This window comes from Acomys russatus, chromosome 1 (genome assembly GCF_903995435.1).
Source record: "Acomys russatus chromosome 1, mAcoRus1.1, whole genome shotgun sequence".
Taxonomy (NCBI): Eukaryota; Metazoa; Chordata; class Mammalia; order Rodentia; family Muridae; genus Acomys; species Acomys russatus.
The window spans coordinates 78,491,495-78,507,417 of NC_067137.1; positions in this window are offsets into that span (position 1 = coordinate 78,491,495).

The following is a 15,923-nucleotide window of genomic DNA, read 5'->3' on the forward strand; positions in this document are numbered from 1 at the left end:
ACCAATCTTTCCCATAGAACTGGCTTCTAGAGTTTTGTCTCGAAGCTAATACCCAAGCCAAAGTCACAAGTGTTCTCCTGGAAGTCTCATAGCTGTGTATTTCATGTCCAGCTCTATGGTCCATTCTGAGTTAATTTTCATGAGGCTTCCAGTTTGATGTCCAGTTGTTTCATATTCCTTGCTGGGATGTGTGTCTGAGTTGGAGTGGAAGGTGATATGCTGGTGAGGGTAGTCAAAGAAATAAGAGGCTAAAGGTTTTCTCTTAGACAAACGAGTGAGTGATGTCCCCCTACTGTGCTCTCTGTGACACATTTTATATCTGTCTTCTTGGAAAAGCAAAATGAAAACACTTCATAAGGTCTCCTTTGCAATTTCAGAGTTACCTCTGACTTCCACCAATAACAAAACATCATGACTAAACCACTAGTTTACAGGGCACTTTGGGGTGATGCTGGGGGGAATTAAAGCATTTTTAAGAAATCGAAAACCCAGTACAAATTTGATTTAAGGAAGCACTACTGTATAATGAACAATCTTATAAATCACTGCATTACTTAGTGAAGAACCTTTCATTGTAGAAACTTTTATTCTAGAAAGCACGACCATGTCTGTCTACCTACAGCCCAGCCTTCTGACTGGCATGCCCTGCAAAACACCTTGAAAAGATTAAGACACTCCACCAGGCCAAAGCTTCTCCCTTCCACTCCTCACTCCTTCTTTGCAAAGGTCTATATGAAGACATAAATAAGAAATATTTGCATGCCAGCACAGAAAACAAACTCAGTGCTTGAGCTGAACACCAGAACAAACTCATATCTTGAACCCTCTGTAACACACTATGGTCCACCTGAAGAAGCCTGAACTTGCCCTTTACCCCCACTTTCAAACTGCAAATTGAATGTCAGACACAATCTCAGACCATAAAACTACCTACTAAGTAGACATCACCTCCACATTAGCCAAGTCCCCTGCCAAGAAATACACCAAGGGCCTGTATTCATCCTGGAAACTAGAGCTTGGCAGGGGAAGTCTAATCAGCATGTGAAAAGCTGGCCAGTTCTTACTTTTTTCTTTGAGTTTTCCAGTTCTTGGGCTTTTGTCTTCTTCCTGGGTTTTGCTCAGCCTCAGATTCACTTTCAATAAAAACATGAAAGTGTAGTTCTTAGCCCACCTGTGTCCTCAATAGACTGCCAAGTCATTCTCGCTTTGAAATGAACTAGCTAATGTTCCCAAAATGTGAAATATTTCTGTGCCTGCCCAAATTGAAATGGAAAGGCAAAAAGAAAAAAAAAAACTTTCAAATTGAAAATTTCAAATTCAAGATCTGAATAATGACTCAGTACTCTACTTCCATCAGCAAATTCAAAGTTTTCAAGTATAAAATATCCCTTAATAAGTGAAAGAAATGACTCTTCTCTAAAAGAGAAATGCAGGCAAGTAATGACAGTCAATGTTGATATTTCCATTAGCTTCAAGTCACATTAAAGACATCTGTAATTAATTGGAAATATATTTTGTGCACAAAAGATTTAGCAAGAACACCATGTGCACATTACAATTCTAATTTTGTTGACCTGGGTCTTTCTGTGTCTGGAAACAACTTCTGTAATGAATATCTAAACTTTGCTATGTGAAATGAGGGACTAAATGAAGCTCACATTTAAATGTAACTGAAAATGTGTCAAGTGAGTTGTAAGTGAATAAAGCATGTCAGAATGATTATTTTCTAAAGGTGACAGACACTGTAGCTGTATTTTCAGGTATGTGGAGAAGCTATTAAAATTCTAGCAAGGTCTATCAGGTTCAGAGAATGACACTGGAAATTTATTACAGGTGCCAAATTCACTCGTATTTTGAAGTGTGTTAATGGTTCCCACTGCAGACTCCTATAAAATTCATTTTAAGCTCTTTGGGGGGAAATGTGTTTATGAAAATCACAGAGCCTCCAAAGGAGAAATGGGAGAGCGAATGACTCTATGCACACATATCTTTGTGTATGCAAATTGCCATATTATCCAATGATAAATTCTAGCTTCTAAAATAGGCCTATCCATAGGCCTCCCCTTCCAGAGGGTCACATATAAATGTATTTAATAAGCTTCAAAAAAACACCATAGAGTGTGTGTGTGTGTGTGTGTGTGTGTGTATGAAGGTCAGAGGTTGACTTTGGAGACCTGCCTATATTTGCTTACCCATCTTGTTTATTTGAGAGAAGATCTCTCAACTAAACCAAAAGCTCACCAGTTCAGCTAAGCTGCCTGGCCAATAAGCTCCAGTTCTCCTCTTGTCTTTGTTTAACCTCTATTTGGACAACTAGAATTGCAGGCACATACTGCTGTGTGTGTTCCCTAGTTCTTACTTGTTTGTTGTTTTGTGTGCATGTGGAGCATCCAGATCCAGGTCCTCAGGCTTGAGAGCCAAGTCCTTCACAAACTAACCCATGGCGCCAGCCCTAGTCATGGCGCCAGCCCTAGTCATGGCGCCAGCCCTAGTCATGGCGCCAGCCCTAGTCTTTCTTTTTTCTATGCTACCTCTATGACCTTATTTGATCTCAAAATACTAAAACTTCCAAGAAACACCCCCTACACACCCCACTTAGCCATTGTCAGAAAATGAAACATACAAACTCTCCATAAAACCAGTGCTATGCAGAAGGAAACTGGGAGCAAATTAATTATCTTTCCATTCACTCAGTGACTCAAAGTGCAGATGCTGTTGTGAAATGTAAGGCATCAAGTGGCAGTGCTAAGGCTAATATTATAATATATATATATATATACATATATGTATATATTGAATGTTGCATGTCACCTCATTAACATATACAACATGTGTTTTTTTATACATCAGTTTAAAAAGTAAATTTCAACCAGGCAGGTTCACTTAATCTAAGCACTTAGGAGGCAAAAGCAGAGAGAGTCCAAGTTCTAGGATGTCCTGGATTGCATAATGAAGGTCTTTTCTCAACCCAAAACAGCACTCAAGAAAGGAAATACCATTACAAATCACGGCATCCACCGATTGTTTACTTATTTACCTCCAACAGTGTCACTTCTGTTGGCCTCTTTTTAGTCGTATTCACATTCTTCTTCATATGCTCTGCTAGATTTTCAAAAAAGAAACCCACTCAGAAACAAAGAGCACACCTGCTATTTGAAGTTCGTAGTGTATTGTTGACAGATGGCAAAATGAAACACGAACTCCTCAATTCTTCTCTTGCTTTTGTCCTCACAGCCAAGGGAAATGATATTTAGACTAAAGTGCATAGAACAAACAACGATGATGTGGGAACTGAAACTTCAGATGAGAAAAGAGATTCTGAGACAGCATCTGGGGTCTATAACCAAGTTCATAGCTCTTAACTTCATGATTATATTTCACAGTACTGAGCAAAAACTAGAGGTTGACAAATTCCTGTGAGTAATTGTTAGAAAACTAAAAAACAACAACAGCAAAGATGCTACATTGTAAATGTGATTTTTCACATAAGGGATAAGCTACATTTAGTACAGATTCAGTCCCCATTACTAAAACTGAAAAATAGTATTATTTTCACAAGGCTTATGACCAACAGATCTGTAAATGAGTATAACAACGCATTGTGTTGAACATCATTTTGACAAATTAATATTCGAATGTCCAAAATGGAAAAAAAAAACAGAGCTGGCCATTAAAAAATTAGCTTGTTACCTGCTTAACATAATTGCTAAGTAGCTCTTAGTCACTTATTATTGGTATTAGGTGTGAAGTGATGTCCCAAATAGGAAAGATCTCAAAAGGCCTTGTAGCTAGAGAATAGTTCAGATAATAAGAAAGGGGGAAAATAATCACACATACTAGTAAGTGATAAGAAGAATTCAACTTAATGAAGAAGATTTGATGACATATGAAGAGAGAGGTAAAGATAAGCTCATCTCTATGAACAGGTCACATTTGATCTGACGCTTCAGGCTTCACATAGAAACCTATGGGAAAGGCAGGAAGAAAGATAACCACAGACAAAGGAAAGAAGAGATGATGGCAGGAAATGGAATAACTTTGTTTAATCAATAAGAAAAAAGTGAAATATAAAAGATCAAAAGTCAAATCCATGGGGGACCTTGAGGTACAGTATGGACTTTGGATTTCATCCTAAGTAAGATGAATAGACATCAATTGAAGATTTTTTAATTTTATTTCATTAATTTATTCAGATTACAACCCAATTGTTATCCCATCACATGTATTCTCCCATTTCTTCCTCCCTCCCACTTTCACCCTATTTCCCTCCCCCAAGTCTAAGACTGAAGGGGACCTCCACCCCGACTATATGGTCATAGGCTATCAACTCTCATCTTGGTAGCCTGCTTATTCTTTCTTTGAGTGCCACCAGGCCTCCCCACCAAGGGGAGGTGTTCAAATATAGGGCACCAGTGTTCCTGTCAGAGTCAGTCTTTGCTCTCCACATAACTGTGGAGAATATTCTGTCCATTGGGTAGATCACAGTAGGGGTTCATGTTTACTATTTGTATTGTCTTTGTTAGTGCAATAGTTTGAGCAGATGCCCCTGGGCCCTGATCTACCCATCACAATGTTCTTCTTGTAGGTTTCTAGGACCCTCTGGGTTCTTCTATTTCCCCATTTCCTATATTTCTCTTACCTAGAGTCTCAGTAGGATGTATTCACTTCTATCCCAATCTCCTGGTAAATGAAGACTTTCATGGGACATGTCTTTTGGGTCATTGCCCAATTATAAGTGAGTATATACCATGTGAGTCTTTCTGCTTCTGGGTTAACTCACTCAGTATGATCATTTCTAGTCCCATCCATTTCTCCACAATTTTGGGATTGCCTTGCTTTTAATAGCTGAGCAGTATTCCATAGTGTAAATTTAACACAGTTTTTTTTTTATCCATTCTTCTACTGAGGGACACTTAGGCTGTTTCCATGATCTGGCTATTATGAATAAGGCTGCTATGAACATGGTTGAGCAAATTTTCTTGTTGTGTGCTGGAGCATCTTCTGGGTATATTCCAAGGAGTGGAGCAGCTGGGTCTTGAGGAAGCTCTACTCCCAGTTTTCTGAGAAAGTGCCAGACAGGTTTCCAAAGTGGTTATACTAGTTTACATTCCCATCAGCAATGAAGGAGTGTTCTCTCTCTCCACATCCTTGACAGCATGAGGTGTTGCTTGAATTTTTGATCTTAGCCATTCTGATGGGTGTAAGATGGAATCTCAGAGTTGTTTTGATTTGCATTTCCCTGATGAGTAAGGAGGTTGAGCATTTCTTTAAGTGTTTCCCAGACATTTGCTATTCCTCTGTTGAGAATTTTCTGTTTAGTTCTGAGTCCCATTTCTCGATTCGGTTATTTGGTTTGGTGGTGTTTAATTTCTTGAGTTCTTTATATATTTTGGATATTAGACCTTTGTCAGATGTAGGGTTGGTGAAGATCTTTTCCCAGTCTGTAGGCTGTCGCTTTGTTCTGTTGACAGTGTCTCCTGCCTTACAGAAGCTTCTCAGCCTCATGAGGTCCCATTTATTAATTGTTGACCTTAAGACCTGGGCTGTTGGTGTTCTGTTCAGCAATTGAAAATTTTAACCAGGGCAGTGACATACCCTGATAAATGATGGTAGTGCTTTATCAAGTACAAAGTTTTAGGCAAGAGGTGCGTGAGCAGGAAAAATTAGCTTCAGTAGCCCAGAGTAGAGAAATGATTCTGAAGATGGAGAAACTAAACCTAGGACAAAATTTATTGGAAGATGTGTTAATAGACTTGCAATGGAAAAGATGAAGAGTAATTAAAGCTAAGTCACCAGCTGATGTCTTGAGCAGCTACACAGGATAGCAGCCTGCTTTACTACAACAAGAAGACTAGGGAAATAGCAAATTGGATAGTATATGAATAGATACTGAACTAAATAAATTAACTTTGTTATTAGATAGTTTCATGCTGATTTACTCTTCCTCTGTTCTGGTTAGTTTTATCAATGGAACACAAACCTAGGAAGAGTACATTTCAGTTGGGTGACTGCTTCTACCTGTAGGCCTGTGGGCAACTCTGTGGGGTGTGTCCTTCATTAATAATTAATGTGAGAGTGTCCAGCCCTCTCTGGGTGCTGTTTTCTCTGAGCAAGTTACCCTTGGTTGTATGAAGAAACAAGATGGACAAGCCATGGAAGGCAAGCCAAAATGTATGATTCTTTGATGGCCTCTCATTCAGTTCCTGTTTTTGTTTCCCTCAGTGATGGCCTATGATCTGGATATGTGAGCCAAATAAACTCTGCTCATAATTTTTTGTCAGAGCAATAGAAACCTATCTAGGAGACCTCTTACAGGCTACAGTAAACTCACATGCCTTTGATCTGTTTAGTGTTTGTTTTTAATTAATAATATGGTTTAGGGTGGAGGAGTCTTTTTAAATATATGAATGACAGCATTTTAAGATAGAATTTAGGTTTAGTATACCCAAACAAAATAAAATTAAATTCTAATGTGAATTTACCTCTGTCAGATAGAATTAAAATTGCATTTGGAATTTAAATGTATAGGTAGTCAGAAAGCCCCAGGATCTTTTTTCCTGTTTTTACATGCTACTGCTCTCTCAACCTGTACTTAAATATATAGGCTCTGTACTGAAGAGGAGGGCTTTATGCTATCATCCTTATCTTATGTTTTCCATTGTTACTCTTGTCAAGTTCCAGTCTTATCTCAAGTCCTTAGAAACATCATGTTCACTCTCCTAACTTCTCCAATTATTCTTTTCTTTATTTTGCCTAAAATGTCTTGTGTCTAGCTTTTCACTCGGCTAGCTCCATCACAATCAATCCTCAAGTATCACCTTAAAATACTCTTCCTTGGAGAGGTTTCCTTGACAACTGTCTCTAAAGCAGGCTCTCTGCCTGTGCCTCACTTTCATTCTGCCCCTTTATCTCTAGGAACCAACCTAGTTGTTTCCTTCTTAGCATCCCCCAAAATTTGGGATTACTTTACTTATATACATGTGTTATTTTCAGTCCAGACTATAAATTCTAGTGGACGTGGGGAGAAAGTTTGTTTGTTCTCCCCTGGGGAGAAAGACATCATAAACATTAAGGGCAAAGGTTCATAGTTCATAACCTATGTAAAAATGGTTTTTTTCTAATCCATAGTTTGTGGGCACTAGTTACTTTGACTTGGTGACTTCTCATGGGAAATAGGAAAAGAAATCTGTCCCTTTCTCAAGGGTTTTAGACTTATAGAAGATAAAGGTTCTTAGCACCTGGTCACTGCGTGATAAATGACAGTTGTTGTTTTAGTCCCTAGCATACAGTAAGTGCTGAGTATGTATTTCTTAAATGAATGACTTCTTTAAACAGTGGGCTGTGCTAGAAATGTCAAAACAAACTGGAGATAATCTATCAGATTAAGAACTGATCATTACCTGGAGGAGATTTATGACCTAAGGTACATGGTCATTACTATTCATAATCTATTCATCTATTCTAGGTTGACTTCCCAAATGGCTTTCCTAACTATCCATCACTTTATGGAAAGCCTCAAAAGACTACCCATAGCCTTCACCTTAGAGCACACCAAGACAATAAGAGTATGTTGATAGACATGAACAGTAGATTCCCTCCTCTCTACCTCGCAATTCAGCTGTGCTTTCACTTCATTTTTAGCAATTTCTGAAGAAAAATTCTCATTTTCTTTAAATACCAGGGCCAATTCCTCCCAAGGGTCATAATTATGGTTTCTATTGCTATAATAACATCACCAAATATCATTACCAAGAACAATATTGGGAAGAAAGGTTTATAAATCAAAGGTCATGCTTTATCACTGAGGGAAGCCAGTGGAGGAACTCAAGGCAGGAACTGTAGCAGAAGCCACACAGAAATACTGCTTACTGGCTTGCTGTTCCTGATTTGCTCATGTTTTCTTATATAAATCAGAACTAACTGCCCATGGATGGCACTGCCTTGAGCCCTCCAGCACCAATCATTAATCAAGAAAATTCCACAGGCCAATCCAGTGCCAGCATTTTCTAAGTTGAGGCTCCTTTATTTCAAATGACTCTAGCTTGTGTAAAGTTGACCAAAAAAAAAAAAAAACAAAAAAGGAGAAAACTAACTAGGACAACTGACCCCTCATCAAGTTGACACACAACACATTACTGTCAAACCATAGCCTTTCCTTTCTTGTTCATCCCCAAGATCTCATATTAATATTATTTCAATATATGACATTCCAATTTTTTAAAGTCCCATAGTTTTTTAAAATTTCAACACTTTAAAAGTTCAGAGTCTTATTATGGGGCATTGGGGTGCAGGCCTTTAATCCCAGCACTCTGGTTCCCCATATTTGGCCATGTCCTCTTGTTGAGGAGGCCCAATGGCACTCGGAGGAAGGATAGCAGACTACCAAGAAGAGACTTGATACACTAGCATCATATTCAGGGGGAGGAGGTCCCCCTCAGTCACAGTCATAGGGAAGGGAAATGGGGTGAAAGCATGAGGGAGGGAGGAATGGGAGGATGCATGGGATGGGATAGCAAATGAGATGTAATATGAATTATTTTATTTTTCAATAAAAATGTGTTTTTAAAAAGTTCAGAGTCTTTAAAACTTCCAAAATCTCTTTCAAAGTTAAAATTCTCTCTAAAATATCAAAAAATCTATTTAAAATTCTGAAGTCTCTTGACTGTGGGATTCTGTTTTTAAAAATTAAATATGTTCTTACTTAAAGAAAGAATAACTAGGGCACAGTCACAATAAAAATCAAGGCAAACCCAATATTCAACAATATGAAAAAGTTAATGCTTAATGTATGGGACCCAATCATTATCTTCTGTACTCCCAAAGGCTTGGGCTAGTTCTTTACCTCTGTCCTCTGCCGCATACAGAGCTTGTCTTCTAGGTTTAGACTGGCTCCACTCTCATCTGCAGCTGTCCGAGGTTCTCACTCAAAAACTGTTGGGATCTCTCCATGGCAATGGGGCTACACTTTACCACAGCCTTTTGAGGGCTGTCTCTGACACTCTGGCACAGCCATGTGGTGCCTTGCCTCAGCTTCTCTCCATGACCCCTTCAATTCTGAGGCTTCAACTACAACTGAGGGTATAGCTTCACCAATGGCCTCTTCTGGCATCTCATGATGCCAAGCCCCGGTGTTGTTTTTTAAAACAAAATCCTAAATGTTCAATTTTGCCAAAAAATAATTGACACAGAGAAATTGGGGTGAAAGCCTGCTAGCTCAGAGAGGCAGAGACAGCACCCAGCTGACCTTCCTACTTCACTGACATCCCAGAAGAAAAAAGCCCTTTCTCCTTCTCCACATTGTCTTAAATACCCTCAACTCAATGTCCCTCCTTCCTGTGTTTACCTATGTTCACTCTCTGTCAACTGGCTTCCTGCTAGACCTTTTGACCTATGATTGGCTTTATTTAACTCTTGATTACAGAAAGCTCTTGGGTTAAAAGTGAGTGCTAGGCATGAGCCAGACTACAACAAGAAACAGGTTTATCCAGTTCTTAGTCTCAGGGTTCACAATGGATCAAATATCCTGCAACGTTTCCCCCTTTTTGTTTAAATAACAGACTCTCTGGCATCAGTAAACTATATTTTAGGTGGTAAAAATTACATTCGCAATGTTTAGTCCTTATGTATTTAGCAGCCTTTGAGAAAGTACCCTGCTGTCTATCCAGTCTTGGTGAGTCCAAAGTTCTTTCTATCATAACTTGCATTCATCAACCGAAGGATTAGTTTTAGACCATAAAACAATGTTTTTAAATCCTAAACAATTTAAGCTTAACTATGAGACTATAACTATTGAGTCTTCGACCCATCAAAGACATGAGACGGATAAATAATATCTGAATAAACAGGAAATGCAGAGCAAGCTGCTTCCAAACTTGAAAAATGACAGAGACTGCTGACCATCTGAATAGTTACCCAAGATTCCTCTGCAATGTTGGAGCATCTTCAGTCTACTGGCCCAGAATTTCTAATAGATTTTTCTGTGAAGCAGGAATGAAGCACTTCTCCAGCAAAATTTGGCAGTTGACTTTCTTTGTGTCCTGCTTGGCCACAGCTTGGACAGCACACTGTCATCAGTTGAAGCAAGGGCAGTTTCTTTCCCAGTGGCAGCTTGCCACATCTGAAGCAAACTCCATAAAGAGATTCTTTGTTGCTCATCATCTTCTTTGAAGTAGTATGAGGGTGCTGCCAGGAGTTGACATGTCTCATTATATTAAATTAATAAAACATCTTTAAATGCCATATTCTATAGATCTCTGAGGTTTTGAAGACCATCTGTCAATCTCAGTATATTTGAATAGGCAAATCTAATTAATTTAGAAAACACCTATGGTTAACTAAGCTGGTACCTAACAAAACCACAAGTTTGATTGGATGAATATTAATTTGCCTTTCTTAATTATCCTAAACAATTTGTGATAGTAGCTTTCAGAAAGATTAGAACTTGACATTGAATTTCTAAGAATTATGCCAGGTGTGGTGGCACACTCCTTTAATCCCAGCGCTTTGGAGGCAGAAGCAAGCAGATGTCTGTGAATTCAAGGCCAGCCTGGTCTACAAAGTTAGTTCCAGGTCAGCCAGGGCTAAGCACAGAGAAACCCTGTCTCAAAAAACAAAACAAACAAAACAACAACAGCAAAGTAATAACAAAAAACAAACAAACGAACAAAAAAAGAATTACATAGGTGCAATACTTTAAAAATAGTTGATACATAGTATGTTATAACCAAAATATAACCTTAATTTTGTACCAATATACAAAGATGTATAAGAGTAGGTTCAATAATCTATGTTTTATTCCTATATTATTTCTATTACCCCCCTCTTTTTAGAGGAAAGATTTTACCTCTAACACAGTAAAATTATTTCCAATAATGAAGCTCTTTATGCCAAGCTTTCCATAATGTCCAGCTTGGTTGTATTTTGCAGTCTTAGGATTAAGTATTTTTGAGTTCAAAGTTCTGTAAAATGTTCCTGTGAGCATCATATGAACTCAACAATTTGTTTTTTGTTTGTTTTTATTAAATTTTTTTATTTTTACATATACATTTATATTATTATAAATATATACAATAAACTAACTGCAGCAAGAAGAACCATGACACAATCAGGAATTATATAAATGTTACATTCTTAGTGTTTTGGCTATTTGTATTTGATAGCCTTGAAGAAAATATTTTTCTTATCTTGGTGCATCTAAAATTCTGAATGTAAATCAATTTTCATCACATTTTGTCATTATCAACTTGAAAACATCTATCTAGACCTAAAAACATCTTAACCCCCTAAACAACTAAGCTTAAATGTAAAACTAAACTATCTGGTCTTCAATCCCATCAGAGACTTGAGAAGAAATAAAATTGATTACCTGAGTATACCTGGAGTGCAGGTTAGTAGCTTTCCAAATGAGAAGATGACAGAGACAGTTTGCTACCTGAGCAGTCACCCAAAACTCTCTATAACATTGGAGCATCATCCTCAGTTTTCTGGCCCCAATATACCTGGCCCAGACATACTGAGGACTTTTTTACTCTGTCTTGGCAGAGTTTGCCCATCAACTCTGCCTGTATCCAAGCTTGCCCATTTTTACGCAGAATTCTGTCTGTGGTAGAAAAGAGGACATTTTGCCCAGTGGCTTGTTTGCCACAGCAAAGAACCTCCTTATGGAACTCAACAATGTGAATGTTCTGAGCAGTCTGTAGTGTGAGGCTAATCTTTGGGTGGTGTTTGTCAGCTTAATGGCCATCCTGGCGAGGTAGAACACAAAAGTCAACCCAAAGGTGTCCACTGTTTGGACAGAACCTGGCAGCCATAGAAGCATGGGGTAGTTTCCCCAGTGGTATAGAGTAACCACAATTCAGTGGATTCATCATTGTAGGGCCCTGACATCTTCTTGGAAACCATTTGGACAATTTAATCCTTTGGAGGAAGGGGGAATTTTCTCTTGATTTTCTGTCCTTTGTCTTCAGATATTTCATTTGTCCAATAATCTCCAGATTCCTTACTTGGGTGCATTTAATTATCCTGGAAAAATGAAGCAAAATGCTGCCCAAACCCTAAAGCTGGGGAAAGGGTTGTCCTTTTTTTTTTTTTTTTTTTTTTTTTTTTTTTTTTTCCCTAGGTTATATCTTTCCTAGGGCAAAAATTTTTTTGGCAATAGAAAAGATATTATCTATTAATTGAAATTTTTAAATTTTTTTATTAATTTATTCTTGTTACATCTCAATGGTTATCCCATCCCTTGTATCCTCCCATTCTTCCCTCCCTCTCATTTTCCCCTTATTTCCCTCCCCTATGACTGTTCCTGAGGGGGATTACCTCCCCCTGTATATGCTCATAGGGTATCAAGTCTCTTCTTGGTAACCTGCTATCCTTTCTCTGTGTGAAAAGATATTATCTATTAATTGAAATTTTTTTAGTCTTTAAGTTTATCTATTTTTAGATCACACAGGGCATTCACTTTGAATGTCAGCCTGCGTTTTGCAAGCAGCTTTTGAATTTAAATCATTGTAATTCTTATATGCATGCCTCTGCCTTCCAAGTGTTGGGAATAAGGTGTGAACTAACACCAGGCTGTTCATTGTAATTATAGAATTTAGAAAACAACTAATTTATAGAGATCCACCTATATCTGCTGAGATTAAAGGCTTGGGCTATCACCACCCTGCTCAAATATTTTGTCTTAGCTCCTAATTATTCCAACTCTTAGAGATTTAGAAAACAAGTTTGAACTGCAGTAATTCTTTGAACTTAACTTAAAGCATTTTAAATCTTTTAGCTGTGTTTTTAATAAGAGACAAAAATATCTTTTTTATTTAAGAAAATAACTTTAGTCTTTATAAGCTAGTTTGGACTGAATGACCAAGCTGACTTATAAACTATCTCCTCTTCACATTCAGAACTCTTCTGTTTGAATCTAATCATAATCAATTTTGATGGTATCCACAACCTTTTTTTTCCCCCTGTGGAAACAAAAACCTCTTCCCTAATATAACACATATCCCAGTCTCAATTCTGAGGTCAACATATCTTTAAAATATACAGTCTGCTTTAGTTTTCTAGTTTTTTTTCTACTATCCAATGTCTCCCTGTAGTTGTATCCTGCTTATGTACAACCTGAACAGTCTATGATTGTTCTAGATAATACCTTTTAATACTTTCTCATTGCATTCTTTATTTTATGGTTTGTTTCTGAGATTGGGGGAATGTTAATCTGTGTTTTCCATTGCTACAACAAATCATCCCCATAAATTCATGGCTATATTAGCCACATATGGCTTTAATTTTCATATTTTTCCTTCTGGCCTGATACACCTGTCCTGTCTTGCACTCTATTTTGTCTGAGATAAGGTTCCAATCCCTAGAAGCTGAACATTTACCCCCTGAAGAGGCCCATCTGGATGCCAAGACTTTAGTAAAATTACTGTTACATCTGTGCCTATGCCTACTAAGCCTTCAATTTCAGTTTATTTGTAATGTTAGCTTTGGTCTCTGATCATTTATAGCAGTTTGTCAAAGTACTTATTTTGTGGTCTCTCGTGAGTTTTTTGTTTTATTTACTGGAGCTATTCTGTCTTTGATTACATCCAGAGCAGTGTTGTTTTTAACAACAGGCATTGAATCTTTTCATTGCTCTGTGGATGAGTTTCTCAAATGCTGACAAGTAACGGTTGAATCAAAATTGACAGTGGGACCTGTGGGAGGCTTCATAGGGTGTGCCTTGATGGGAAAAGGGTTACCTTGCCTATCCCTTGTTACTCTGCATTCATTAGTCCAAGGAGAGCTTTTGCCACACATTCTGCATACTCCAGAAAGCTAAGGCCTTCTTTTTTGGATTATCTCTAGGGAAAAAAATTCATTGTTTCTGAGATCATCTTGCTTAACACAATTAAACATCTGCCACCTTGATTTTTCTAACGAGTTTTAGAACTTACTTCTCCTATCAGATCAGCATCATAAATATAAGATACCCTATCAGACATATCTCTAATGCATTCCTCTATTAGAGCTGATGTTGCCTTTAAAGGTCTAATCACACATTTGCATTCTGAATTAGCACTTTCAAAAGCTAAAGATTCAATCAGTATTTTTCTGACTTTTGACTCTGAATTATTTTATTTACAGCTGAAGTCAATCTTTGCAAAAGATCAGTGAAAGCTTCTTCTGGGCCTTGCATAATTTTATTAAATGACTCAGATATTTTTTTTCCTGATTTTTCAATCTTATCTCAAGCATTTAAAGCTGCTAAACACATTTGTTCCACTCTCCTGGTAAGTGAAGACTTTCATGGGACATGCCTTTTGGGCAAGTGCCCAATTATAAGTGAGCATATACCATATGAGTCTTTCTGCTTCTGGGTTAACTCAGTCAGTATGATCATTTCTAGTCCCATCTATTTCTCCACAAATATCAGGATTTCCTTATTTTTAATAGCTGAGTAGTATTCCATAGTGTAAATGTACCACAGTTTCTTTATCCATTCTTCAATTGAGGGACACTTAGGCTTTTTCCAGGTTCTGACTATTATGAATAAGGCTGCTATGAACATGGTTGAGCATATGTAGATGTGGGGACATCCTACTGAGACTCTAGATAAAAGAAATATAGGAGATGGGGAAATAGAAGGATCCAGAGGGTCCTAGGAATCTCTAAGAAGAACATCATGATGAGTATATTGGGGCCCAGGGGCCTCTGCTCAAACTATTGCACTAACCAAGGACAATACAAGTAGTAAACATCGAACCCCTACTGTGATCTACCCAATGGACAGGATAGTTATATGAAGAGCAGGGACTGACTCTGACATGAACTCCTCCTCTTGGTGGGGATTTGACCACCTCCCCTTGGTGGAGAGGCCTGGTGGCACTCAAAGAAAGAATAAGCAGGATACCAAGATGAGACTTGATAGCCTATGACCATATATTCGAGGAGTAAGTCCCCCTCAGTTTTAGACCTAGGGGAGGGGAATAGGGTGAAAGCAGGAGGGAGGGAGAAATGGGAGGATACAAGTGATGGGACAACAATTGAGCTGTAATCTAAATAAATTAATAAAATTAAAAATAAAAAAATAAAATAAAGCTGCTAAACAATATAGTGGCAAGGTATAATCATCAATTTCAAGCTGCCTTTGTAAATCAGCATATTAACTTTCACCTAGCAACTGATCCTGGGAAGTATCAGTACTTCTGGCCTGATTTCATTGTTCTATAGCCATACCTTCCTCTTTTCACCATGTTCACCATTGTGACTAAGGGCCAGCTTACAGAACTGCTGTTGCCAAACTTTCCCAGTCTTGGGGAATAATTCTGTTCTGGGTGGCCCATGAATTTACTATCTTCTTTACATAAGGTAAAGGCAATACAGCCATAGCAAAAGACTGCTTCATTAAGTTTCCTCAAACCTAATGTGTCTATAGGATTCCATTTAACTTTTTCATAACCTTGGGAGTACTTACTGTATCCTGGCATGTCTTATATAGTAATTAAATAAACTAAGGTTGATTTTCTAATAACTTTGAGCCACCCTCTTTCAATTTCATCATGCAGTGTCATGGTAGGCTCTTGTCTAAATTCTTCTGTCCGTGTCTGAGTATTTTCCTTATTCTCATTTATAGATCTTTCTAAGTCTTGTCTAAATTCCTGTCTATATATGAGTATTTTTCTATGATCCAAGGGTTGTCTAAATTTCTTCATCTGTGTCTGAGCATTTTTCTTACTCTCATTTATAGGTCTCTCATTCTATTAAGACTAATGTATAAAATACCAAAATGATACTGACCATAACTGATATTGAGCCAGTTTCAGTTCAGTTGCTTAGCTTTTCATTTTCTGCTTCTTTTTCCAAGCCATCTAGAGTAGCACTGCACGGGGTCCTAAAGCCTTCTGTTAAGGTACTTCCTATCCTTAACTCTCTCCATGAGGATTTCC